At 27.4% G+C, this 9325-nt stretch overlaps 1 pseudogene; it reads right to left on the reverse strand.

The window, feature by feature from the left end:
* LOC106684151 (uncharacterized) overlaps nucleotides 1–3799 on the reverse strand; it is a 109870-nt pseudogene extending 106071 nt beyond the window's left edge.
* Between the last annotated feature and the right edge of the window lie 5526 nt (nucleotides 3800–9325).

Raw genomic sequence — 9325 nt, forward strand, 5'->3', positions numbered from 1 at the left:
TTTTTTTTAAAGCTGTGAAAAATGCAGGAAATTAAAAATATTGCAATTACATCAAATTCATATTACATTTCTTGGAACGTTTCGTGTTTATGTTTTATATTACTACTAGGGAATGTCCCTAAACCAGAACTATTGTTGAATTAATTTTATTATTTTTTTTATCACCATAAAAATTATATCATAGCTGTGTAAAAGATTCAATTTCATGTTCATGTGACATCGATAAAGTTCGTTTCTACGATAAATTCCGCTAGTGTATTGGTGTGTATTTTGTTTTGTTCAAAAATTACGATATCTTTTATTTATATAACGACTTAATGGTTGTTTACAAGCGAAAGGAATGCGAGGTGACTGACTTTATGAGCCGTGTGGCCGACATAAGAACTCGTCTAACAGCCCGGCCTTGCTCTTGAACCTTATGCAAGGGGAAGTGCCGTAAGAAATTGCTATCATAAGTGTCGCTTTCGTTGCACATTACTCTTCCGAAAGGTCCATTTGAAGGTTATTACTAATAAACTAAAATTTAATAGTACTAAATTTTAGCGAGACTTGATGAGTCGTAAAAATATATGAAATTTATAACTATCAAAGAAACAATAAAATGAAACTACTTCTAAAAACGACAACTCACTCTTTCAAAAATACTTATGAATCAAATAAATTTTCTTTAATTGTTTATTAATTTAATTTTCATCAATTAATCACGAATTAAAAAAAATACCTTTAAATACATTTTGTATGTCATAACTTTTATATTTCTTCTCAAAAAATCGTAGATTTAAAAAAAATGAGAGTTAAGAAGTAAAAAAATAGTTACTGATTGTAAAAAAAAAAAAAATAACTGATTATTATTTACCAATTTTAGTTGGTTCAAATCATTACATACAAACGAAGAAAGTAAAATAAAAGTATAAAAAAGAACTACAACCCATGAAGAGTTTTGGGTTCATAATTGGGTAACCAAGTACGGTTTTAGATCAAAGTCTGTAGTGTAGTGCAAGATGGTGATCAGTTAGGATAACTCTTAACCACCAGATTTTCCTCAATTAAGAGTAATAACTTTATAGAGAGAGGGAATGCCCCAGGAGGGTCTACCGATATCAGGTTTGATTCACTGCTAGAAAAATTATCTGAGTAAATTAAACTGTACAAATAGTAAAAATAAACTTTTTAACAGAAAATATTTAAATTCCAAACAAATTTAACATTCTCCTTTGGAAATAATAGTATTTAAGTAAAAATGGGTAAAAAAAAACTAACCTGTTTTCATTATGATTTTAGCAAAGAATTTCTTTTGCACTTTTATAAAGTTTTTTAAAATTATTATTAATAATCTTCAAAGTGAATCCTCAGGGATCTCTTTAAAAACATTAAAATAATATCCTATACTAATTATCTACTATTATAGTTAATTTGTAATAAATATTTTTTTAGGAAAATCATAAATGTAAGCAATTATATTGATTTCCGATGATTATTTATCACGTAAAGACACAAGCAAAGTGCAATGAACCCTACATACAGGTTAAACAAGCAGTCGCTGCTAGTGAGTTTTTCGCCACACTTTCATTTTAGATCTTTAGTCTAATTTAATAAATTTAGTTTTACTATTGAAATAATTGTTAATCAACATTTATATAATATAGAACTTTTTCTATCAACAGTTTTGAATTCACAATTATTTTTTTTTTTTTACATTGAATTAAAAATATCCAGATCTCTGAATGTATACGTTTTACGATGAAAAACATTGTTTACATACAGTTACATATGCAGTTGAGTTAAAATAATTGTTAATATTGCGTATTTGATTAAAATAAATTTATAACTATTAAGTACTGATTAGTAATGATTTTTTTGGGGGGTGCATTCAAATGATGCATTTGATGAGTGCTAGTTTGATATGTAAAAGTAATTATTAAAAAAAAATGAAACTAGCTTATATATTTCAAATAGTAAAACTAGCTTTTATATTATCATTTAACTAAACCATCATAGAAATTGATTGGGTATTGGAGAATATATCTTAATTTAGTCGCGATTCATACGTGTTGATTAATTCTTGATTTTGTTTTAGACCATATTTTATAAAGTCTCCGAAGTTTAAAATTTTATTTTAAGGACTGTAGTAATATTAATATATAAGTTTATTACTGAAATTTTATAACTTTACTTTGTTGACAAGCTATTATCTAACCAACTAGATTTAAAAAATAATTGGAAAAAACGGCTAGTTTTTTTTTTGAAAATTGCATCGAATTTTGAGTTTTGTGTTTCAGGCTTAGAAGGCAGGAGTTATAACGTTTCTGTTGCCCCATTTAAGGCCACTGTCATGCAAATCTATTTCTTTTACCATAAGAAGGAAGAATGCGGACAAACACCAACTAGTCCGTCCAAAACCTAATCCGCTATAGTTAAACTCTTTTTTCTTTTGAGAATTCTATATAATTAATTCTTATGCTTTTAGGTTTGTATCAATTCGTATCTTAATGTATTAATTGATGAAGACGAATTTATTTTAATTGAACCTGATGTGGCATCTTTACTTATTTAAACTAATAATTTTGTTACTGCGATTTATGAATAATTTTTTTTTTATTTTTATATTATTTTAGATAACTCTTTTAGTTTTATTTATTTTTTTTATTTTTTATGACAAATTGAGATTTCAAAATGAGATTTCTATAAGTGGAAGGAAAAATTTAAAAAGGAAAAGCAGGGCGGGTATTTTTAAATATATATATTATTTTTAATCAGATAGAATGCCGATTTTTAATCCACACAAATATTGGATTTATTTATTATTTACGTCTTTTTAAAATAAATTATTTAATTAAAACTATTAGTTCAAATGTGTTCGAATTCTGGATTTAGGTTTTTTAAATTTTTAAGATTAATCATCTTCTCATCATAGAAAAAAAGGTATGAATCCATATTTTTTTAACCCCATAACAATAATTTCATTTTATAATGAAATTGAAAATTTTGTTTTTACATCAAAAAAAGTCTTGAAGATTTTTTATTATCAATTTTATTTTTTTTAGGAAGTGTCATATACATGTTTTGGTAGAATACAGCAGACTTTTGCTCAACTGAAAATGTTAATTTAATTTTTAAAAAGTTTGGCCTCATTTCAGAATAATATTAAATTATTTTTGTTGAGAAACATATTTATCATCTTAATGTTGGTAATAGGACAACTATATAGTAAAATGGTAAGTATAGATATTTTATTTTTGTACTCTGTGTCAAAAATATATTTTTTTAGTTTTATCTATTTTTAAAAATTGCTAATTTGGAATTAAATAATATATATTATTTTCCAATTCCATTTCAAGTTATAGTAATCCAAACAATTTAATATTTTTTTTAGTTGCATTATTATGGTTGTAGCCTTTGGAACACAAAGGAAAAAAATTAAGTCTGAATTGCTACCGAATCATTTAGATGTTTTATGTTACTTAATTTTAAAGAAATTTTATTAAAAAATAGTTTGGGTAAATGTTTTTCATTTCTAAAAACATAGAAATCACAAAAAATTTGGGTTAAATATAAGGATGGTATTTTGTGAAATATTTTTTTAATAATCCGAGTAAAAGTTGTAATTTCACTGCTGGGAAATCCTCACAACAGTATTCAAATTATTTTGAAGTGTCGTCACTAAAAAAATTTAAGGTAGAAAAAGATGTTGTAGAAGGAATGTTTATTTGAGTTTTTGCTACTTACGTTTTTCGAAGGCTTGTTAATTTCCTAATCGTGTCCAACTGTGTTCGCTGATCGTGTGCCCATCAAACCCCGGCCTCCCTGTGGCGGTCGCGGCGTCACTCCGCAGCCTATATACCTAGCATCATGCCGTTACCATGGCAACTCCCCCTCCATCAAGACGCGGCCTGGAATTTCGCTCATCTCCAGCCACCGTTCCAGCAGTCCTCGCTTTCTTCCGAAGTCTTCAAATGAAAATGAAGAGCTTTGAATGAAAAAAGAAATGAACAGAAATGATTGATATGTATGTATGAAACAATCAGAAAATAATTCACTTTTTCTTCTAATTACGTGTCCTTATAACAGATTTATAATATTTCCCGAAGGGTTGAAATAGAACAAAATTTTTGTAAAGGAGAAATTAAGGATTCTCAGGGTAATACACCAATTTCAAAAAATAAATTTTAGAGATAAAAATTAACAACATTGATACTATAATTACTTTATTATAATGTATTTTTAATATCATTATCAATAATTTTAGCAAAGAGAAAACCAAAGGATGTAATTAGGAAAAAAGGTCTTAATAACACAAATTATTTCAAAATGATTAACAATTAAATTGATATTAGGAAAAAGGAGTATAACATAAATAAATATTTGGCTTAATAACACAAATTATTTCAAAATGATTAACAATTAAATTGATATTAGGAAAAAGGAGTATAGCATAAATAAATATTACAAATTAAAATACATTTCAGGAATAACAGATTGTCTAAAAAAAAAACATTTAAAAATATAATCACAAATTAATCTTTTTGTGATCATATTTTTTGATCTTTTTAAATATGATCATAAAAAAATATTACATAGGAGAGACATCACAGTAATAAGAAAACTTTATCATAAAAAAATAATAAACTTTATGATCTTTTACTGGAAGAGTCTTTGAATTAAACTGGGCTTGGTGAATGACACAATTCTTCCTTTTTTAAATAAAATAATGTCATATAATCAGCAACAACATTTCGAGAAAATTCCCCATCTTCGGGTTGCTGATAAAAATAACCTATATATAACATACAATTATCTTAAAAATGATTTCAATATAAAAATCAACGTTAAAACCCCAAAAATATAAAAACCACAGAACTAGACAGAATAATAATAATTGAAAAAGTTGAAATTTTAAATACAAAATGAGAACATATAAGCAGAAAACATATACAATCAATATATTATGTAGCATATGTTGACGATGTTGTAAATTACAAGTCGGACATGAAAGAGTTCAACATTATGATGACATGATTAACAAAATGGATATGTTGGAATAATTAGGGTGGCAAAAACAAATTGGTATGGAGTTGCACTAAAACGTCTCAAATAAATAAAAGTTAAGGACAATTGACGAGATGACTGAATGGATATAAATATAAAAAAAGGTGTAATTTGAGAATTGAAAAAATGTTTCAAAAATTACACTTTGTAAAATATTATAGTAAAGCATTAATTTATTTTACATGTAGAGGCATATTATTATATTGTATAGATCTCGACAAATAAATATTAATAAATCATTTAAAAAATGACTTCATAATAATATTTTTCTATTTACATGATCTCAGTTCTATCGTAGACATATTTTTATAGGCAATGTGCGTGTATAAAATGTGGTGGCAATAAAATGAGTGTAAGAAAAAAAAAACTTTATTCTAATATCTACTTATTTTCAATAAAAATGATAAAAATCAAGTATATATTCAATTGGAAAAAAATATTTGAATTTCAATGTTTGAGTTGTTCCAATCACTCGAATTACAGTGATCATTCACCTTAGATGACAATTCGCTTGTTTGGAAATAATTGGGGATAGAATTTTGTACATCCGAAATCCAAAACGCCCTTAATCCTTCTGAACCGGTCGAAACTGGAACAGACTAAAAAAATCATTACCAGCATAGATGCGTCAGTAAGGTCGTATTTCCTTCTCAGTTTTCTATGAAAAACATAAGAAATGATTTTATCTATCTATTAATGCATAACACCTTAAAAAAAAAAAATAAAAATATAAAAATGGCGAGGAACAAATAAAAAAAAATTTTAGAACCACAAAAGTAAACTCATTTAACTCAATTATGCAAAACCCTAAAAAAACTATTTAGGGGAGAACGAAAATTTACCCCTAATATTATAGTATAGTTCTACCGGGAAAATAAATCTAAATACATAATTATAAATATAATAATAATAATAAAAATATATATATTTAGATTCTTGAGCATCAGTAAATAGAAGAACAACTACATTGAGTCAAGCCATTGTTTTATAATTGTGTGTTATACATAGCATTAACTATCTCGTCCAAGATTTGTAGCAGAACTCAAAAAGAGTTTGTAGTAACCTCGAACAAGCCTTTAGCATTTCTGTTAATCTTATGTGTTAATCCTAGTTATTTAAAACTATGGAGAATACACAGTTATAAATCAATTGACATGACTATGCGAACAATAAAATCACGAAACATCACCTCATTACAGTTATTTAACAATCAACAATTAACAATTCAAATAAAAAATTATCAATATATATATGTAATGACTGAAAAATGGGAAATATTATGACTTATTTTTTAAATTGAGATGGTGATGCAGTAAATTTAAATTTATACTAATAAACCTAGATAAAGAAGTTGATGACTCGTTAAGTTCCATTTTTCGGGGTGGCGCTTTTTAAATTAGCGTTTACTTCCTAAATCTAAAGAAAGTTGAGTTACATGCACAACTCCATTTCCATGGACTTGCAGGTTGAATCAGGTACCGATTTTTTTCTTACAAACAGTAACTTAAGTTAAGGCCTGAAAAGAAAATCCAGAAAAAAAAACAACAGTTTTCATGATAACTCGACTTATAAACTTCTTCACGGTGGGTACTGATACAGTATGCCCAATATTTAAATTACAATTTTAAATCATTTACCTGAAGTTTTTAATAACTTACAGAGTGAAATTCAATGAAAAATTTGGAGAAATAGGCCTTAGTATTTATGTTGATTAAGTATTTCTTACTTCTATAGTAATGAATCATCAGTTCCATTACTATAATTTAAAACAAATAAAATAAAGAAAGATAAGCAATGTAGGCCAAATAATTGGTTAATAAAAAGCACAATACTTATTGAGGTGATTGGGGTCATAATTAATTGCTACTTAACCCAAATATTCTTTTTATCCGAGTATCGCATTGTATAATATAACTGCAATTTTCAATTTACAGCAATACTTGAGATATTGATGTTTCTTAAGTGAATCAAAACAGAATAATTTTATTGTGAGTAGGTCTACTCAGAAAAATATGTCCATAAAAAAAATAAAAACAAAAAAAGCAAATCCATTTACTGAAGTTACGTGGTTATAATGTAAACTAATTTTAAGAATAATTTTAACGATTGAATGCTTCGAAATTTGATATATGTTTTTAAATATATTTATGATAATTCAGCAATCATTTTTATAAATTTGGAAATAAAATAATTTGAATTATACAAAATTACAAAACGATATTGATAGTAATTATGGGAGATATAATACCTTTTATCGTAAAGCAAAACATTTTTACGATAATACGTAAATAAGTAACGGTAATTGAACTGTTTCTAGTGCCATGTTATTCAATAGATATATTTCTTTATTACAGCAACATTAACTACAAAATTAATTATTATGTGCTTTATGGCTTAATTTCTTAATTTTGAATGAAAAAAGAATTATTAGCACTATAGCTCGAACCATAAGTACAGGTGATGATGTATTAGAAATATTATGTTATAAAAAATAATTTAATAAAAAAAAAATAAAACTGCCTACGGAAATAAACCTATCGTTACTACAAGATGGCATGAACGTTTGTACCAACATTAGTTCGATTGTTTAGGAAGATAAATTATTTATTCCACCAGCGGATCTCTAACTTTTTTCGCCGCGGCACATTTGTTGAGCTGAAAATTCAAAGTTCGCGGGAAACTTGTCGAGCTAAAAAAAAAAATCACATCACAATTACACAGTTATAAAATTAGTGGTGTTGAACATGCGAGAAAATAAGAAAAACAGTGCAAAGTAAATTCTGGAAAGCATTCTATATTTGTTATTTTAATTCAATTTTGGTTTCTTTTCCTTTGTACCCAGTTTGAGAACCATCACACTAGTTATTGGGAGCTAGTTGTTAGACATAAAATGTGTCCAACCATCGAACTACCAAAGTTAGAAGGTGTCCGAGCACTGCATTGAGCGACTGCCTCGTGACTGCAGCGGCGCAGGTTAAAATTCGGCCAGGGGGGTCGACTTTTATTGTTGTGGTGGTCCCATGAAATAAAAACTTGGCACTCTACTGAGAATAGGCTGGTTATCTCTGGATAACCTCTCCCTCCCTATCCCATATGCCAGAAATGACCAGGAAGGCGATAATAAAAATATATATATATATATAAGATCAGTTATTTGTTGACAGCAACTTTACATTGATTATCGAGGCGGAAAATTCCTTACATTGTGTATTGACGTCCTTGTTGTTTTCAAACTGTCATATCAAAGAATACTTGCTCCCTCACCCGGAAAATACCAAAGAAATGCAGAGCAACGTCAGAGTTGTAATAAGGGTGGGGAAGGATGGTAACACTCTTCATTTCTAACAGTTCTTCTCCGTGAGCGGGAGTCATAGCCAGGAGGAATGGCGTGTAACGATGACCCATATTTACAACTTCCAGAGCACAAATTTCCATCTCCTGCGTGACCACTTTTTTTTTTCCAGTAGTACTTCAGAAAGCAATTTTTGACAATTTATTCCTTCATCATTTTCTGATAGATTCCATCTGATAACAGAAATGATTAAAAAACGTACCAGTCACAATAAACAACAATATAGTATTTTTGATCGCCACAATTGTTCAAATCAAGAGTCGAATAAGGACTGAAATGGATGGAGACTTTAATGCCAGAAATGCACTAAGACGTTTCTAACAATCTAGAAGTATTCGTTGTAAATCTTTTAACTTGGAAGTGCAGGAAACTTATATTAAAATAAAATATTAAAATCTAAGTTCATATTTTGCTAAGTCCTTATTGGCCTATTACTACAATATTTGAGGCGATGTTATATTTAATTGAATTGGATTGAAGGTTTAATCGATTAATTACGCAAAACTTTATCTTCATTATAAGATTTTGATAAAATTTCCGATCAAATTATGTAATTAACTTTTTAAAAATATTTTACTTTTTTCGTTGAAAGATTCTGTATCACAAAAATCATTAAAAAATAATTAAACACATTTTAATAGAAATAGGTTTATATATGAAAACAACAAAAATGAACTGATTTCATAAAAAAAAAAAAAATACGAAATGACCAATGAAAAAAGAATGTAAGAACAAGTACTGAATCTATAAAAACGAAAAAATTAACACATATATTTGAAGATAACTCCATCACAAGGTATTTTTGACAGGTGTGTTTATGAGATAACACCGTGCTAAGAGGAAGTTTATTGAGTAGAATACGAGGAGCCCGTAAAGTGGTTGTCCGTGTCATATTATTTTCGAGATAAATTATAAAATAATAAAATA

This window comes from Halyomorpha halys, unplaced genomic scaffold (assembly GCF_000696795.3).
Source record: "Halyomorpha halys isolate HHAL.00 unplaced genomic scaffold, Hhal_1.1 Scaffold548.1, whole genome shotgun sequence".
NCBI classification, from domain to species: domain Eukaryota; kingdom Metazoa; phylum Arthropoda; class Insecta; order Hemiptera; family Pentatomidae; genus Halyomorpha; species Halyomorpha halys.